We start from the raw sequence: 20,670 nt of genomic DNA, 5'->3' as shown, positions 1-20,670 counted from the left end.
CCCTCTCTTTTTTATGTATGGGAGGCCGTTTGGGGTTTCCTCCCAAACAGACACACAGCAGCTAAGCACATTTCTTGGTCTCTTGCTGTTGCCCAAAGTTCATACAGTAGCTCCTTGGTGGTCAAGTCTAGAGCTGGAGCTCAGACAGCCTAGGGATGTTTCTTTCTTCTGTCACTTGCTTGAGCTCAAACTCAGCTTGGTCTCAGAGCTGTCCTCTTCCAGTTCTTCCAAGTATAGGAGCAGATGTGGTCACCTGAAGTAGATTCCCTTTCCCATCCCTTAAGTTGGAGTTTGTGTGCATTAGGGCAGTTGATGGAGGCCAGACAGAGGGAGGAAAGTAAGTTAGTGTAGACAGATGTGCATATCAAGTCCAAGAGCTATAATGGTGCCCTTGCCACTCCCTGGGTACCCCACATTCACATGGCTGGATCTGTGCTCCATCCTTGGCTTAGACACCAGGGAGGGCAAAGATATGTCCTTGCTGGTTCCTGAAGGCAGCCCTCTCAGGTCAGCCTGGGCACTTCTGTCATCATCATTGCAGAAAACAGGACCAGGCCTTGAGACTGTTGGTGCAGAAACTGAGTGGACAATTATGTCTCCTGGCCTGTTTCTCCCAGGGATTGACCAGCACCTACTGAAGTTTGGACTAACACCTGCAAGCAGGTCTCAGATGTTTTCTAGGTAGGAAAGGAAACTAAAACAAGGGCCTAGCCTTGCTGTCTGTCCACCTCACTGCCATGCACATCCTCAGTGACATGGCTTAATTAGGGGGCTCCTGGGTGGTGCAGTTAGTTAAGCATCCAACTCTTGATTTCAGCTAGATCGTGATCTCAGGGTCATGATATCAAGCCCTGTACGGGGTTCCAAGCCCAGCACAGAGTTTGCTTGACATTCTCTCTCCTTCTTCCTCTCCCATTCATGTACACTTTCTTTCTCTAAAATAAATAAACCTTTAAGTTTTTAAAAAAATCAGCTTAATTTGGTAAAAATTGCTTTGCAGAATAGTGTCTATTTTTATTATCTTTTCATATAGTGTATTAAATTTTAACTTTCAAAGTTTGGCTATAACATACTTGATTTAGTAGGAAACAACTATTTGGTTATTAATATTTCTGGATATGCTTTTTTTGAAGAGGAAGAAGAGGGAGGACAAGCAGTTTTAATATTTTCCTCCCTCCAAACTTAGGTCAGCTATAGGTACACCTTCTTAATTTTGCACTATTGAGCTGAATATTTATAGACATTCCTACAAGATCTGGCAACACACAGAAATCTTCTAAAAATTGAGATAACATGGGGCGCCTGGGTGGCTCAGTGGGTTAAAGCCTCTGCCTTCGGCTTGGGTCATGATCCCAGGGTCCTGGGATCGAGCCCCGCATGGAGCCCCGCATCGGGCTCTCTGCTCAGCAGGGAGCCTGCTTCCTCCTCTCCCTCTGCCTGCTTCTCTGCCTACTTGTGATCTCTATCTTTCAAATAAATAAATAAAATCTTTAAAAAAAATTGAGATAACATTAATTAGTTGCATATATACAACATTGATTCAGTATATATAAGGTTGAAAAATTATCACTGCAATAAGTCTAATTGACATCAATCACCACGCAGTTACAAAATTTTTTTCTTGTGATTGATAACTTTTAAGACTCTCTTAGCAACTTTCAAGAATACAAGACAGGGCACCTGGGTGGCTCAGTGGGTTAAGCCTCTGCCTTTGGCTCAGGTCATGATCTCAAAGTCCTGGGATCAAGCCCTGTATCAGGCTCTCTGCTCAGCAGGGAGCCTGCTTCCCCCTCTCTCTCTGCCTGTCTCTCTGCTTGTGATCTCTGTCTGTCAAATAAATAAAATCTTAAAAAAAAAAAAAAGAAGAATACAAGACAGTATTATTAACTCTTGTCCCCATGCTGTACATTAAATCCCAGGATTTATTTTAGAACTGGATGTTTGTACATGCTGACCACCTTTACCCATTTTGCCCACCCCCCACTCCTTGCCTCTGGCAACCACCAGTCTATTCTCTGTATCTATGAATTTGGTTTTGATTTCACATGTTACAGAGACATTATAGTATTTATCTTTATCTGACTCCTTTCACTTAGCATAATGCATTTAAGGTCAATCTGTGTTGTCACAAATAGCGAGATTCTATTATCCTTTAAGATTTTATTTATTTATTTGACAGAGAGAGAGAGAGAGAGAGATCACAAGTAGGCAGAGAGGCAGGCAGAGAGACGGGGGGAAGCTGACTCCCTGCTGAGCAGAGAGCCTGATGCGGGGCTCCATCCCAGGACCTGAGACCATGACCTGGACCGAAGGCAGACGCCTAACCATCTGAGCCACCCAGGCGCCCCTATTATCCTTTAAGGCTGAATAGTATTCCATTATGTATATATATATATATATATATATATATATATATATATAGCTCACACTTTATACATTCATCCATTGATGGACTCTTAAGTTGTTTCCACATGTGGGCTATTGTTAATACTGGTGCAGTGAACATAGATATGCATAAACCCTTCTGAATTGCTGTTTTGTTTTCTTTGGAAATACCCAGAAGTGAAATTCCTGGATATACTTTTTAATTTTGGAGGAATCTCCATACTGTTTTCCACAGTGGTAGAACCAAGTTCTATTCCCACCAACAGTACACAAGCTTTCCCTTTTCTCCCCATCCTTGTCAATACTTATTTCTTATCTTTTTGATTTTATTTATTCTGACAGGTGTGAGGTGAAATCTCATTGTGGTTTTGAGATTAATTTCCCCGATGATGAGTGATGTCGAGCATCTTTTCATGTACTTTTTGGTCACCTGTATGTCTTTTTGGGAAAAAAAAAAATTTACTTGGATTTTCTGCCCATTTTATTTTATTATTTATTTATTTATTTATTTATTTATTTATTTATATTTTTGGCTGGGTACAGTATACTTTATTGATGGTACGTGACAAGGTAGGGCTCCCCAAGCCCCTCCCCTTCTTCAGGGGGTCTGGGATGGAGATAGTGGAGGTTGGGAGATTCTCAGTGTTTGGGGGGATAAGCTGGGTCAGGGATTCCCCAGCAGCTGAGGGCCTCTTTCTTCCTCTTGCTCTGGCTGGGGCTTGTGGTTCAGGAGGCTCTTATTCCTTGGAGGCCATGTGGACCATAAGGTCCACCACCCGGTTGCTGTAGCCAAATTCATGGTCATAGCAGGAAATGAGCTTGACAAAGTGGTCATTGAGAGCAATGCCAGCTCCAGCATCGAAGGTAGAGGAGTGGGTGTCACTGCTGAAGTCGCAGGAGACAACCTGGTTCTCAGTGTACCCCAGGATGCCCTTAAGGGGGCCCTCTGATGCCTGCTTCACTACCTTCTTGATGTCATCATATTTGGCAGCTTTCTCCAGGTGGCAGGTCAGATCCATGACAGACATGTTGGGGGTGGAGACATGGAAGGCCATGCCAGTGAGCTTCCCAGAGGGGTAGAGATGACCTTGCCTACAGCCTACAGCCTTGGCCGCACCAGTGGAAGCAGGGATGATGTTCTGGGCAGCCCTTCATCCGTCACGCCACAGCTTCCCAGAGGGGCTGTCCACAGTCTTCTGGGTGGCAGTGATGGCATGGACGGTGGTCATGAGTCCCTCCACAATGCCAAAGTTGTCATGGATGATCTTGGCCAGAGGAGCCAAGCGGTTGGTGGTACAGGAGGCATTGCTGACAGTCTTGAGGGGGTTGTCATATTTCTCATGATTCACACCCATCATGAACATGGGGGCATCAGCAGAAGGAGCAGAGATGATGACCCTCTTGGCCCCGCCCTTCAAGTGAGCCCCAGCCTTCTCCATGGTGGTGAAGACCCCAGTGGACTCTACAACATACTCAGCACCAGCATTGCCCCATTTGATGTTGGCTGGATCTCGCTCCTGGAAGATGGAGATGGACTTCCCATTGATGACAAGCTTCCCATTCTCAGCCTTGACTGTGCCGTGGAATTTACCGTGCATAGGTAGAATCATACAGGAACATGTAGACCATGTAGTTGCGATCAATGAAAGGGTCATTGATGGCAACAGTATCCACTTTACCCGAGTTAAAAGCAGCCCTGGTGACCAGCACCCAATACGGCCAAATCTGTTCACTCTGACCTTCACCATTGTGTCTCGGGCACGTGGCTGGCACTGCACCTGAAGATGTGGCTGTCTGTCGAACGGGGAAGAGCAGAGAGCCTTTCTGCCCATTTTAAATCCGATTGTTCCTTGCCATTTGGTTGTATGAATTCCTTTTAAAAAAGTAGTTTTTATTTATTTGACAGACAGATCACAGGAGTTGGGGGGTAGGGAGAGAGGGAGAGACAGGGTCCCCACTGAGCAGGGAGACTAACTTGAGGCTCAATCCCAGGACCCCAGGATCATGACCTCAGCCAAAAGCAGATGCTTAACTGCCTGAGCTACTCAGGCCCCCTGAGCTGTGTAGGAATTCTTAATATGTTTTGGATCTTAACCGCTTATTAGGGGCTGTATATCTCAGATAGTTAATTTGAAAACATTTCCTTCCATTCAGTATGTTGCCTTTTCATTCAGCTAGGGGTTTCCTTTGCTGTGCAGAAGATTTTTATTTTGATGTAGTCCCACTAAGGTGCTTTTGCTTTTGTTATTTTTGCTTTTGGTGTCAAGTTCAAAAAATTCGTTGCAAAGACTTATGGCAAGGAGCTTACTGGCTATGTTTTCCTCCAGGAGTTTTATGGTCTCAGGTTTTACATTCAGGTCTTTAGTCCATTTTGAGTTAATTTTTGTAAGGTATAAAGTAGTGTTCCAGGTTCATTATTTTGCATGTGACTGTCCAGTTTTAGCAACATCAATTTGTTGAAGAGACCATCCTTTCCATATACTATATTGTTGGCTCCTTGTCATAGATTAATTGACTCTCTATATATGGGTTTATTTTGGGGTTCTGAATGGAATTCTGTTCCATTGTGATCTATGTGCCTGTTTTTTATGCCAACACCATACTGTTTTACTTACTGTAGTTTTATAATATAGTTAGAAATCAGGGCTCATGATGACTCTAACTGTTCTCTTCCCCCCAAATTTCTTGGGTTATGTGGGATATCATCTGTGGTTCTACATAAACTTTAGAATTCCTGTGAAAGATGCCATTAGAATTTTGATATGGAATAGCTTAAATCTGTGATTGCTTGGGTAATTTGGACAATTCTAATTTTCCCAGTCCTTGAGCATGGAATATCTTTCTACTTACTTGTGCCTTCCTCAATTTTTTCATCAATGTTTTAATATTTTTCAGTGTATAGGTCTTTCACATCCTGGGTAAATATTCCTAGGTATTTTATTCTTTTGTATGCAGGTATAAATGGGGTTGTCTTTAAAAAATTTTTTTTAAAATTTTTTATAAACATATAATGTATTATTAGCCCCAGGGGTACAGGTCTGTGAATCGCCAGGTTTACACACTTCACAGAACTCACCATAGCACATACCCTCCCTAACTTCCATAACCCCACCACCCTCTCCCTACCCCCTACCCCCCCGCCCCCAGTTTGTTTTGTGACATGAAGAGTCTCTTATGGTTCGTCTCCCTCCCAATCCCATCTTGTTCCATTTATTATTTTCCTACCCTTCAAACCCCACGTGTTGCATCTCCATTTCCTCATATCAGGGAGATCATATGATAGTTGTCTTTCTCTGATTGACTTATTTCGCTAAGTGTAATACCCTCTAGTTCCATCCACATCACTGCAAATGGCAAGATTTCATTTCTTTTGATGGCTGCATAGTGTTCCTGTGTGTGTGTGTGTGTGTGTGTGTGTGTGTGTGTGTGTATACACCACATCTTCTTTATCCATTCATCTGTTGATGGACATCTAGGTTCTTTCCATAGTTTGCCTATTGTGGACTTTGCTGCTATAAACATTCGGGTGCAAGTGCCCCTTCAGATCACTATGTTTGTATGATTAGGGTAGATAACCAGTAGTGGGATTGCTGGGTTGTAAGGTAGCTCTATTTTCAACTTTTTGAGGAACCTCCATGCTGTTTTCTAGAGTGGTTGTACCAGCTTGCATTCCCACCAACAGTGTAGGAGGGTTGGGGTTGTCTTCTTAAAGTATCCTGAACCTTTATTGAATTTGTTAATTTGAACAGGTTTTTGGTGGAGTCTTTAGGGTTTTCTGTATATGTAGTTTTATGTCATCTGCAAATAGTTTTATTCCTTTTTCCCAATTTGGATGATATTTGTTTCTTTTTGTTGTCTAATTGCTCTGGATGGGGCTTCCAGTACTATATTGAATGAAAGTGGTGAGAGTAGATATCCCAGTCTTGTTACTCATTCTAGAAGAAAAGCTTTCAGCTCTTCACCATTGAGTATGGTGTTAGCTGTGGATGTGTCATATTTGATTATTATTATGTTGATGTATGTTTCTTTTGTGCTCACTTTGCTGGAAGCTGTTATTGGAAGTGGCTGTTGAATTTTGACAGATACTTTTTCTACATCTGAGATGATCATATGATTTTTATCTTTTCTTTTGTTCTTATGATGTATCACATGGTTGAGAATGTTGAATTATCTTTGCCTCTGTGGAATAAATCCCACTTGATCATGGTGTATGACCTTTCTGTAGTATTGTTGAATTTGGTTTGCTAATATTTTGTTGAGGATTTTTGCATCTATGTTCATCAGGAATATTAGCCTGTAATTTTTCTTTTCTTGTAGTGAATTTGCCTGGTCTTAGTATCAGGGTAGGAGACCTTGAAAAATAATTTGTAAGAATTTGAGGAGGATTGCTATTGATTCTTCTTTGATTTTTAGTAGAATTCACCATTGAAACCATCAGATCCTGAATTTTGTTAGGAAATTTTTGATTACTGATTTAATCTCCTTACTAATAATTGATCCGTTCAGATTTTCTGTTTCTTCAAGATTCAGTCTTACTAGGTTGTGTGTTCCTAGGCATTTATCCGTTTCTTCCAGGTTGTTGTTTGCTGGTGTGTAATTTTTCATAGTAGTCCCTGACCCTTTGTATTGCTGTGGTGTGAGTTGTAATATCTGCTTTCACAGTAATATTTTTCATTACTTTCAAGTGTTTAGGTAGAATTTTTATCTTAGAAATGAACATTGGGCACCTGGGTGGTTCAGTGGGTTAGGCCTCTACCTTTGGCTCAGGTCATGATCTCAGGGTCCTGGGATCGAGTCCTGCATCGGTCTCTCTGCTTGGCAGGGATCCTGCTTCCCCCCCCCCCCCCCACCTCTCTGCCTGCCTCTCTACGTACTGTGATCTCTCTCTCTGTAAAATAAATAAATAAATAAAATCTTAAAAAAAAAAAAAAGAAATGAACGTGAAAATTGATATCAGGGCAGGATATCAGGGCAGGAGTCATCTGAAACTTTCACTCACTTGCCACCACTCTAGAGATCCTAGTTTTGTTGGACAGATGTGATAGGAAAATCAAGGGCATGAGGGCCAGAAATCTTAGGAGAGGATACAGGCAGCAGTTTGAAAGGGGCATGTCTGAGCTGGATAAAGAAGCATGTAGTCTGGAGGTCCCCAAAATTGTCAGCTGGCAGTGGTCACCTTCCATTTTTACCCCCAGAAAACACAGTTCTCCCCTCTATGTGGGGGGAGATAAAGTCTTTCACTGGGTTTTCCACTGCAAGTGTTTCAGAGACTATCCGGATTTCAGATTCTATGAACCCATCTCCCTATCTCTCTGGAGTCTGTGCTAGCCTCATCCATGCTTCTTGCTCCAGACAGACACAGTCCCTGGAAGGATGCTTTAGCTTTCACTTAACAGCTTTTGTATTTGCCATCCCTGCCTCAAACAAGGAGATGAGTTCTTTCCCTAATAAACAAAACCCTGGGGATGACAGGAAGGGTCCCCTGAAGGCTCCTATTCAGAGAATGGTGGTCCTGGTCTACGACGTTTGTAAGGATTGGAGGTAGACTTCTAAAATTCTCACTTTTAACTTGATTGGTGCAAACTGAGGCAGCGTGGGTTGTACATGACCAGCGTGGGTGCAAAACAGATCCGTTCACCAAATTCTGATTCCAACTCAGGTAAAACTCTAGAAAAAAATGAACCCTAAAGCCTAGTTCCTGTATCTATTGTGGGGATAAACACAAGTCTAGAATGAGTAATGACATTGGTGGCACCAATTTATGGTGACCTGCCTTTCTTGCTTCAAAGTGCTTCATGTATTTTGACTTAAATGAGCAGGAGAACAAATGTATGAGATAGGTCAGGTAGGAATTATCCCCACTTCATAGATGAAAAAACAGACCAAAGATGTTAGCTTACCTGCATTCTGGGACACTGCAGGTGGAATGCTTGTGGTTTGTGTTTTTGCCTCTTAAGACCAGTTATGGAAGTGCTTTCTTTATTCCTTTAAAAAAAAATTATTTTTTTACTTATTTGAGGGCGAGAGAGAGATGATTGGGAGGGGTGGAGGAGAGAATCTGAAGCAGAATTCACGCTGAGCTTGGAGCCGGACCTGGGGTTTGATGCCAGGATCATGACCTGAGCGGAAGTCAGAGGCTTAACTCACAGAGTCACCCTGGTATCACACAAATAATGCATTTAAAATCCTTGCCAATTTCACCAAACCCAAAGTCAAGGAACATGCAGAATCTGCATGGTTGAGACTACTCAATACAGCAAACTGTAATGCTTATGGTTGTTGGGAAGTGAGATCCTATTAAGGAAAACTATCCACAACCTAGTAATGAGGCAATGAGAGCACAGGATGTCCTTTTATATCATATCAGACACTTACAGCATTGCCTACTACCTGCTAAGTCATCTGAGTCAGAAACATGTGACCTTAGCCCCTTATTTACCATTGATTAGGGCCCAGACTCCATAAAATGAATTTTCTTTGTGGACTTTTGTTCTGAAGAGGTGCAAATGATTCCAGTCTATTAGAAAAGATAAGCTGAAAGCTTCACAACTTATTTAACTTATAAAGCACGAGCCAGGCAGTTTATTTCTGTATTTTTTTTCTATTGATTATGTATTTCCAAATTCTGCTGATTCCCTTAGTGATGTAAAATACATCTTTAACCCATGCTTCTTATAAATTTATGAGAACTGTTTGTTTTCAACTCCTGAAATGTATAGTTTGATAGTTCAAACCTGTATCACTAAAATTCCACTGGAAATAGTTTCTCTTTGGGATTTAAAAAGCAAGTACCATAAAAATCAGATTTGTTCATTATTATGTTCTATGGCATATATGAGTAAATATTGCCAAGAAGTAGTCCCTGAGGCTTGTAATCATATTAGTATTACATCAGTAACCTTGAATATATTTTTTTCATAGTAAATGTACTTTTAAAAGCCTTCATAATGAAGGCTTTTGAGTATACAAAGATTATATATAAAAGTAGAAGAGTAAAATTAATCTCCATGAACCCATTATACACCAATAATTATCAATCTGTTGGCCAGTCCTGCTCTATCCCTGCCTCCACTCCCTATTAATTTGAAGTATTCCCAGACATTTTATCATCTTATCTACAAATACATTCTTAAGAAAATGTAAGCAAACATTAGGTTCTTTTTGTAAACATTTATTTATTTTTTAAATTAAATTAAAATTTTTTTATTTAAGTAGACTCCTCTCCCAGGGTAGAGGCCAGTGCAGAGCTTGAACTCACAACCCTGAGATCAAGACCTGAGCTGAGATCAAGAGTGAAATGGTTAACCAACTAAGCCACCCAGATGCCCCAGTAGCTTGATACACTGTTACATTAGATTCAGGTGTACAACATAGTGATTTGACAACTCTACACATTAGGCCGTGTTCTCTACCCATGTAGCTACAGTCTGTCACCATACAACCCTATTATAATATCATTGACTATATTCCTTGTGCTATACCTTGTATTCTTATGACTTATTCATTCCATTACTGGAAGCCTGTAACTCCCTCATCTCTTCACTCATTTTTCTCACCGCACCCCCCTTTTCCTTTCCTTCTGACAGTCGTAAGTTTGTTCTCTGTATTTGTGGGTCTATTTATGCTTTTTATTTTGTTTTGTTTTAGGTTCTACATGTAAGTGAAATCATATGGGATTTGTCTTCCTCTGACTTACTTCACTTAGTATAATACTCTCTAGGTCTGTCTGTTTTGTCACAAACGGAAGATCTCTCTTTTTTTTTTTTTTTATGGCTAAATAACATTCCATGATATCTATGTGCCATGTTTTCCTTATCCATTCATCTATTGATGATGGATACCTAGGTATCCATATCTTGACTACTGAAAATAATGCTGCAGTTAACATAGAGGTGTATATATCTTTTCAAATTAATGTTTTCAGGTAAATACCCAGTAGTGGCATTATTGGATCATATGGCATTTCTATTTTAATTTTTTGAGGAACCTCTGCATTGTCTTCCAGAGTGGCTGCACCAATTTACATTCCCATCAATAACATTCCCATCAAAAGGGTTCCCTTTTCTCCACATTCTTTCTAACACTTGTTATTTCTGTCTTTTTGATTTTATCATTTTGACGAGTATAAGGTAATGTAATCCCCTTTACTTATTTCATCCATCTCCTGATGCTTATCCTCTGACAGCTACCAACTTTATTCTCCGTAATTATGAATCTGTTTCTATTTTATTTTATTTTTGTTTGTTTAGATTCCACATACAAATGAAATGATACGGTATTTGTTTCTCTTTGTGTGACTTAATTCCCTTAGCATAATACCCTCTAGGTCCATCCATGTTGTTATAAATGGCAGGATTTCATTGTTTTCTATGGCTAATATTCCATTCATCTACTTCTTGGCCTTGTAAATAATGCTGCAGTAAACATAGGGGTGCATATATCTTTTTGAATTAGTGTTTTCCAATTTTAAGTATATGTGCTTCCAAAGCGAGCACATGAATTAGTATTTTCATTTTCTTTGTGAATTACTCAAAGTGGAATTACTAAATCCTGTGGTACTTCTGTTTTTAGATTTTTTTTGGGGAAACTCTACTGTTTTTCAGAGTGGCCGCACCAATTTACATTCCCACCAATAAAGCCCAAGGGTTCATTTTTCTCCACATTCTCAAACACTTATTATTTCTTATCCTTTTGATTTTAACCATTCTGAAATGTTTAAGATCATACCTCATTGTGTTTTTGATTTGCATTTCCCTGGGGATTAGTGATGTTGAACATGTTTTCATGTGTCTGTTGGCCATCTGTATGTTGTTTTGGCAAAATGTCTATTTAATTCCTCTGCCCATATTTTACTTGGCTTGTTTGCTTGGCATTGAGTTGTATAAGTTCATATATATATATATATATATATATATACACTCATATGTATATGTATACATATACATATATATATGCTATTAACCCCTTATCAGATTAATCATTTTCAAATCTCTTATCCCATTCAATAGGTTGCCTTTTCCTTTTGTATGTTTTGTATGTTTTCCTTGCTGTGCAAAAGCTTTTTAGTTTGGTGTAGTCCTAATTGTTTCTCTTGCTTGAGGAGACCTATCCAGAAAAATGTTGCTAAGGCCAATGTCAATGAGTTCACTACCAAGTTTTTTTGTTTTGTTTTGTTTTGTTTTGTTTTGTTTTGTTTTAGGAGTATTGTGGTTTGAAGTCTTATACTTGGTCTTTAATCCATTTTGAGTTTATAGTGTAAGAAAATGGTCCAGTTTCATTCTTTTTCATATAGCTGTCCAGTTTCCCAGGACCGTATATTGAAGAGACAAGTCTTTTTCCTTATTATATATCCTTGCCTCCTTTGTTATAGATTAATTGGCCATGTAAGTGTGGGTTAATTTCTAGGCTCTCACTTCTGTTCCATTAATCTATGTGCCTATTTTAGTGCTCATTCTATAATGTTTTGATTGATAAAACTCTGTAATATAGTTAGAAATCTGAGATTGTTGATACATCTAGCTTTCATGATTGCTTTGGCTATTCAGGGTCTTTTATGGTTACTTGTAAATTTCAGGATTATTTGTTCTAGATCTGTGAAAAAAGGTATTTTAATAGGGATTATATTAAATCTGTAGATTGCTTTGGGTAGTATGGATACTTTAACAATATTCTTCCAATCCATGAGCACAGAATATCTTTTCATTTGTGTTGTCTTCAGTTTCTTTCATCAATGTCTTACAGTTTTGAGAGTATGGGCTTTCACCTCCTTAATTGATTTTATCTCTATTTTGTTCTTTTTCATGCAATTGTAAATAGAATCACTTTCTACGTTTCTCTTTCTGCTATTTTGTTATTACTGTACAGAAGTGCAACAGATTCCAATAAATTTTGTATTCTGTGACTTTAATGAATTCACTTATTCTTTTTTTTAAGATTTTATTTATTTGAGAGAGAGAGAGTGAGAGAGAACATGAGTGGGGAGAAGGTCAGAGGGTGAAGAAGACCCCCCCCCCGTGGAGCTGGGAGCCCAATGTGGGACTTGATCCCAGGACTCCGGGATCATGACCTGAGCCGAAGGCAGTTGCTTAACCAACTGAGCCACCCAGGTGTGCGTATTCACTTATTCTGATAGTTTTTTTGGTAGAGTCTTTAGGGTTTTCCCTAGATAGTATCATGTCATTTGCAAACAGTGACAGTTTTACTTCTTACCATTTCAGATGCCTTTATTTTTCTTGTCTGATTGCTGTGGCTAGAACTTCTACTACTATGTTGCATAATATTGGTGAGGGTGGTATTCTTGTCCTTTTCCTGATCTTAGAGGAAAAAACATTCAAGTTTTCACCATTGAGTCTGATATTAGCTGTGTGTTGTTATATATGGCCTCTATTCTATACCCACATTTAATCATGAATGAATGTTGAGTATCATCATGCTTTTTCTGCATCTATTGAGATAATCAGATGATTTATATCCTTCATTTTACTAATGCAGTGTATCATGTCAATTGATTTGAATGCACTGAAACAAACTTGCATCCCTGAAATAAACCCCATTTGATCATGGTGAATGATCCTTTTTAATGTATTGTTGAATTTAGTTTGCTAATATTTTGTTAAGGAGTTTTGCATGTATGTTCATCTGGGATATTGGTCTATGTTTTTTTTTTGTTGTTTGTTTTTGTTTTTTGTTTTTTTGGTAGTATCTTTGTCTGGTTTTGGTATCAGGGTAATCCTGTGCTCAAATTAATTTAGAAACCTCTTTCTTTCTGTAATAATTTGAGGAGAATAGGTATTGACTCTTCTCTAAATGTTTGGTAGAATGTACCTGTGAAGCCACCTGTTCCTAGACATTGTTGTTGCTGTTCTTGGGAGTTTTTTGATTACCAATTGAAATTTGTTACTAGTAATGAATTAGTTGGTTCAGATTTTCTGTCTTCCTGATTCAGTGTAGAAGATTGTGTTTCTAGAATTTTCCCGTTTCTTCTAGCTTATCCGATTTTGTTGGCATATGGTTTTTCATTATGGTCTCTTATAGTCCTTTGTGTTTCTTTGATGTTGGTTATAGCCTCTTCTCCTTCATTCCTGATTTTATTTATTTGAATCCTCACTCTTTTTTTCTTCATTAGTCTGACTAAAGGTTTATCAATTTTGTGTACCCACTCAAAGAACCAGCTCTTGGCTTCATTAAGCTCTTCATTAAGCTTTTCTTAAGTCTCTATTGCATGTAATCTTTATTATTTCCTTCCTTCTATGAATTTTGGGCTTTATTTGTTTTTTTCTAGTTCCTTCAAGTAAGAGTTTTACTATTTCTTGAGGTAGGCCTGGTTCTATAAAATTTCCCCTTAGAACTGCTTTTGCTGCATCCCAAAGATTTTGAAATGTAGTGTTTCCATTTTTGTTTGTCTCCAGGTATTTTTTTATTTCATCTTTTATTTCTTCATTGACCCATTCACTGTTTAGTAGCATGTTGTTTAGCCTTCATGTGTTCATTTTTCTTCCAGTTCTTGTCTTCTAATCCATTTCTAATTTCAGACCATTGTCAGAAATGATGCTTGATATGTCCATTTTCTTAAACTTATTTAAACTTGTTTTGTGGCCTAATGTGATCTATCTTGGAAAATTTTCCATGTGTACTTGAAAAGATTTTGTTTTCTGCTGTTTTGGGATGGAACATTCTGTATATACCTGCTAAGTCCATTTGGTCTAATATGCCTCTCAAAGCCACTGTTCATGGATTTGTCTGCCTGGATGGTCTATCCATTGAGGTAAATGGTATCTTAAAGTACCCTACTAATACTATGTTACTGTCAACTTCTCCATTTATGTCTTCATATTTATATATTTAGGTTTTCTTATGTGGGATACATAAATATTTACAATTGTTATGTACTCTTGTTGAATTGATCCCTTTATCATTATGTAATGCCCTTCTTTGTCACTTATACAGTCTTTGTTTTAAAGTCCATTATATCTGATAGAAGTATTTTTTCCTCAGCTTTTTTTTTTCCTTCCATTTGTGTGGAGTATCTTTTCTTGTCCCTTCAGTTTCTATCTGTATGTGTCTTTAGGTCTGATATGAATCTCTGACATGCAGCATATAGATAGGTTTTCAAAAAATTCATTCTGTCCCTCTGCATTTTTTTATTTGAGCAATTAGGCTATTTATATTTAAAGTAATTATTGATAGGTATGTACTTATTGCCATTTCGTTAATTGTTTCCTGGCTGTTCTTGTAGTTCTCCTCTGTTTCTTCTTGATCTCTTCCCTTGTGGTTGACTTCCTTTAGTTTTTTGCTTGGCTTTCTTTCTCTACTTTTTGTGCATCTATTATAAGTCTTTGGTTTATGGTTGCCATGAGGTTCATATATTACATCTTCTATATATGGCAGTTGATACTAAGTTGATGATCACTTCAGTTCAGACACATTCTAAAAGAACTACTTTTTAAACTCTCCACTCCACATTTTATGTATATGTCTTATTTTGTATCTTTTTATTTTGTACATCCTTTGACTAAGGATTACTAGATGTAATTGATTAAACTACTTTTATTTTTATCCTTCATACTAGCTCTCTGAGTAATCTACTACTTTTTATTGAGTGTCTGCTTTTACTGATGTATTTTTTCATTTCATGATTTTCTTCTAGTTATGGCCTTTTCTTTCCACTTGAAGTTCCTTTAACATTTCTTATAAGGCTGGTTTAGTGGTGGTAAACTCCTCTAATTTTGGTTTGTCTGGGAAACCCTTGATCTCTTATCCAATTCTGAATGATAATCTTGATGAATAGAGTATTCTTGCTTTGGTTTTTTTCTTTCAACACTTTGAATGTGCCACCTTATTCTGGCCTGTGAGGTTTCTGCTGAAAAATCATGCTATACCTTATGAGATTTTCCTTGTATATAACTGTTTGCTTTTCTCTTGATGATTTTTAAGATTTAATCTTTATTTTATTTTATTTTACTTTATTTTTTGCCATTATATCTTATTGTGGACTTTTTTGGAATTCATCTTGTTTGGCACTATCTATACTTCCTGGACTTTGAGGTCTCTTTCCTTTCCCCAACTAGGAAAGTTTTAAGCTATTATTTCTTCAAATAAGTTTTTGCCCCTTTCTCTCTCTTCTTCTTCTTCTTGGCTCATATTATGCAAATGTTAGCATGTTTGATGTCTCAGAGGTCACTTACCCTATCCTCATTTTTATTTATTTATTTATTTATTTGACAGAGAGAGATTACAAGTACGCAGAGAGAGAGAGAGGAGGAAGCAGGCTCTCTGCTGAGCAGAGAGCCCGATGCGGGACTCGATCCCAGGACCCTGAGATCATGACCTGAGCCGAAGGTAGCGGCTTAACCCACTGAGCCACCCAGGCACCCACCCTATCCTCATTTTTTAATTTAATTTTTTAAAAAAGATTTATTTATTTGAGAGAGAGCAAGAGAATGAGAGTGAAAGCATGAGCAGAGAGCCTAACATGGAGCTCAATCCAGGATGCTGGGATCATGACCTGAGCCAAATACAGATGCCTAACTGACTGAGCCACCCAGGCACCCCATACCCTATCCTCATTTTTTAAAACTCTTTTTCCTTTTTGCTGTTCAGCTTGGTTGTTTACCATTACCGTGTCTTCCAGCTCATTGATTCATTCTTCTGCATCCTCTATGGATTCTTCTAGTGTATTTTTTCTGTCATTATATTCTTCAGTTCTGACTGGTAACTTTTTACATTTTCTATCCTGTTGAAATCCTGAGTTTATTCAGGTGTTCTCTCAAGTCCACTGAGTATCTTTATTTCCATTACTTTGGACTCTTTATCAGATTGATTTCTTATCTCCATTTGAGTTAGTTATTTTTCTCTAGTTTTATTTTATTTCACCTAGAAAATACCTCTCTGTCTCCCCATTTTGTCTAATTTATCTCTGTGTATTAGGTCATCTACATCTCTGGGTCTTGAAAGTGGCAGCCTTGTGTAGAAGGCACCCTGTGGTGTCTGTAGTGAAATCTTCCCTGGTCACTAGAACCAAACATTCTAGGCATGTCCCCTCTGTGGGCTGGATTTTTGTTGTGCCTTCCTCTTACGTGTGAGCCACAACTGCTGCTGACACTCCTGTGGACAGGACTCATCTCCTGTGTGGCTGGCTGGGAAGCCATACTGCAGCCACTGCAGCTGTGCTGGCGGATGGGGTTAGCCCTTAGCATGGCCGTGTGCAATGATTGGTCACAACTATTGCAGATGTACTGGTGGGGAGGGCCTGTCTCAGGCCTGGCTTGGTGAGAGGCCTGGCTGTAGCTACTGTGGGAATACCGGTGTGGGAGGGTAGCTTCCCACCTCCCTAGGGCAGGAGTTGCTTTTGGTGGGGGGATACCAGTCCTGGCCAGGGCTGCCCACGGGGTCTTGTGGGGCAGTAATCACTTTGCGGAGATGCTGGTCCCAAATGAGGTTACCCACTGGATGTGGCAGGATGGGAACCTACTGAGGTGGGGAGATCATTTAGGGTGGGTTTGTAGGGAATGCTGGGATACGGAAAGCAGTGCTAGAAGGGTAGATGGATGGAGAGTGTCAGAAGTAGCTTCTACAACCTTCTGGCAATCTAGGCGGAAGGAGGCCAAGAAAAACCGCACCTGTGAGTACTTCTATTCCTGTAGAAGTCTCCAGATCCTTGCCCTTCTGGTATACATACTGAAATTATCAATAAATCTCCTTCACGTATATCCTTGGTGTTTTTCAAGATGCTACTTCTGTGCTGGGTCTCCTGCCATGTGATACAGGTGCTGGCTCTTCAAGAGCAGGGACTTGGTTTCCCACAGCCCTCTGCCGCGAGGCGAGAGATGAGGGTGAAGGCGGTGTAGAGTGGATTGTAGATGAGGGACAAGGTGAGTACCAGGTCTATCGTGCAATCAAACAGTAATTCATCCCACCACCCTTCCTCTTCCGTTTTCCTTCAGGAAGAGAGGCCCCCGGGAAACTTGCGAGGCTGCTCCCTGAACATGTTTAAGAAATGGTTACATACTGGCTGTGGAGCGAGCGCCCCACTCATGTCACCTGTTAAGAGGAGCTTCAGGAAGCATCTTTGACAGACAACCTTGTGAATGGTGAGGCTAACCTAGCCCGTGGCTGCTCCTAGCCAGCACGAGCAGAGAACGAGGCCTCCCCATTCCTGCCTAGGGCGGGACTCTTCTAATAGGCAACTTAGACTTGGGGACTTGCTACCATCCTGGCCTGAAGGTCTTGGGAACTGCACCGTAGACCAGTGCTCTTCCTATGTATACCTTCCCATTGACAAGCGATGGACCTAATTTGTCATCTGAAAGCACCTGGTTACTTCCAGTCACGTGGCCTCCATCTTTCACAGTCACTTTCCCCAGCCATGGCTTGGGTGCTCACTCCTATTTAGTGTCTGCAGCTCAGAGGCCCTGAACTGGCACTTGGAAGTTGCTGAAATTGAGCACCTGATTCTCTTCTGTATTTAAAATTGTCCCTTCTCAAGGGCCTGGAGGCAGTGTCCTTTTTTGCTCTTTCTTTCCTAAGAATAATGTCCTTCTCTCCAACTTCCAGGAGGATAATTATCCTCCTTCCCCAGGCTCTTCAATGATTCATACAGACGCCTGACCTATCCTTAACACAGGTCTTCCAGACAAGCCCAGATAGGTCAGCCTCCCAGACCAAACACAGTACAAGCTCACACTGAGACCCTCAAATAAAGAAGTCATGTGCACCATTCATGGAAGTCTTTGCTCAGAGGGCTAAGTTACTCTGTGGAAGGCTCCCACTCTCTTATAGAATTTGCAGGAAAGCTTGGAGAACCTGCTATTTCCTAGAAATTAGGGTTCCTATGTTAGCTCAGTTAAGGATCTACTTCAGGCTAATATACTTGGAATTCAAAGGGCTTATATTCTTGAACAGCTATACAGTGCTATACACATGTATACTTGGACACATCCACATACTTATATATATATGCAAATATGTATGTAATGGTTATGCACATAATTCATGTATGTATAATTTATATAATTATATAGAAGATACCCCATATACAATATAGAATGACATCTTTATAGAAATTTTACAAACATCCCTTTTCTTTTCTCTTCATATCCTGACAGAAGAGTATCAGAAACTTTTAAAAGGGCAATAATATGGTCTAACTATCCAATCTGTACCTAGAATGATAAAATTATCTCAACACTCCTCCCAAACACACCCTCAGAAAGTATAAAGACGATGTTGGACTAAAAAATGTCACATTTTTGTGTCACAAATTTGAAAACTTTCACTTCCAAATTTGCAAGACTTAGGGCATTATCCTAATCAGCTTATGCCCCTTTTGGAAAGCAGGGAACAAAGAGAAAGAACTATAGTTGCTTTGTGCACTATAGCTATTGGCTATATTGTGAGAGGGAGGTGCCTTGGAAAGCTTGAGACAACTGGGAGACATGTTTTCTCCCTCCTTTGAGATTTATACTGTATTGCCCCAGAACTGGCATTTCTCTGCTGTGTGTTGGACTATTCAGAGAAGAAAGTGGAGTGTCTGAAAATTACACCTTCAGGGTCTATTCTGAAGGGTTGAGGGTGAAAGACAGGTATCACCAAATATCCTGCTGAGCCACAAACCCTAGCATTTCGACCTCATACACTCCAAGGTATGATTCCAGATGCAGGAATCATCTGTGGAAAATCTACAGCAAGCAGAAGGCAGGGGGATACTGGAGTAAAATCAATCCCTACAAGTACAAGGCCTTGATATTTTGGATGGAAGGCAGAGGGGATATGAGGTAAGCAGGAAATCTAAATTAGGAGTTGTGGGGGGGGGCTTGTGAAGAATTTAATTTTCTGGACATAGTTTTAATTATACCCCTTCTACATTAAATTTCCCTGAGTTTCTTACAAATATTTCAATGGAGTCTGACCTACCTGGACAATGTTGTGGGGTGGTTTCTTGGTGGACAACAAAGTCAAACTTCCCTTGGTACCTGAGGAGGAGGCATGCCATCTTCTCACAGAAGTGGAGCTGCAAGCGCTGGCTAGTAGATCAGGAGGGACTGCCCCCCCAGAACCCCACCCCAGCACAGTTGTGAGCAGGGCTGAGGAACTATTCGCCCGGAGGTGGGGGTGTGTGTGGGAGAAGGGGCCCAGTCATGAGAGAGACAAGATAGAAGCTCTGACTTCCTGATAATTACCAGGAAACAAGAGAACCCAGTCTGGAGGCCTTCAGTAATGGTCCCCACAGGGTGCGAAACACCCACACGAGCCTGTGTGAGAAGAATGGAGATACTGACTAGAATCCTCTACACAATTATTATATGACGAAAGGTAATTCTACCTGTGCTGTGTTTGCTGTGGGACAAAAATACCACAGACTCAAAATGTTACAATACTCTGAGATGACTTATGAGAATGGCCTCAAGGAAGTTTGGAGAGGAGTAACTGGGTAGTTGAATAGCCCCCACAGACCAGTCTATTACCACATCAGAATGATAGAACTTACTTCCTCGATGATTATGACCTCAGATTCCTTCGGAGTGTCGGCTTGTATCTGTAGAGGAGAAATAGTGTTAAGGTAAGGCAAACAGACTTTGTGCTATGCCATAAGGAAAAGGTGGCCCCTATAATTCTAAGATAGCCAACTTGAAGGGGCTCTTTGAAAAAGCAGTTAACATGCATTTGAAAAAGATTCCACTGTTAGTAAGTCACAAAGGGTCCATTATGTTTCTAGAAGTTTATCTCACTTTCTTGAACCACTCAACTCTTATCTGCTCAGACTTATCTGTTATTTTAGAAGGGCTGATTTCTTCCTCTCAGGGACCAACCATTTTCTATAGTTTCTACATAGACAAGCATGAGTGGCAGGGACACGATGACAAATTGTTTCTATTAATTTGAGGATATTTATGAAAAATAATAGAATGTACATTATCTAGTATTAAGCAGCAGGTTAAAGGTAGAAACATGTTGCCTTTAAAAAAAATTAATATATAATGTATTTGTTTCAGGGGTACAGGTTACACAATTCACAGTGCTCATTGGAGCACATACCCTCCCTAGTGTCTGACACCTCACCATGCCACCCCTCCCACCCACCTCCACTCTAGCAACTGTCAGTTTGTTTCCTGAGACCAAGAGTCTCTTAAGGTTTGTCTCCCTCTCTGATTTCTTCTTGTTTCATTTTCCCCTCCCTTTCCCCTCTGTCTTGTTTCTCAAATTCCTCGTATCAGTGAGATCATATGATAATTGTTTTTCTCTGATTGACTTATTTCACTTCACATAATACCCTCTAGTTCTATCCAT

At 39.9% G+C, this 20,670-nt stretch overlaps 1 pseudogene across 1 annotated transcript; it reads right to left on the bottom strand.

Moving 5' to 3' along the window:
- Window positions 1-2,917: 2,917 nt before the first annotated feature.
- On the bottom strand, window positions 2,918-4,148 carry LOC309866038 (glyceraldehyde-3-phosphate dehydrogenase pseudogene; annotated as a pseudogene). The gene has a single exon. The product of its transcript is annotated as a glyceraldehyde-3-phosphate dehydrogenase pseudogene (transcript).
- Window positions 4,149-20,670: the final 16,522 nt, after the last annotated feature.

This window comes from Mustela nivalis, assembly GCF_964662115.1.
Source record: "Mustela nivalis genome assembly, chromosome: 6".
Classification (NCBI taxonomy): domain Eukaryota; kingdom Metazoa; phylum Chordata; class Mammalia; order Carnivora; family Mustelidae; genus Mustela; species Mustela nivalis.
Note: the sequence above shows the minus strand (reverse complement) of the source record. Positions and strands in the feature narration are given on the sequence as shown.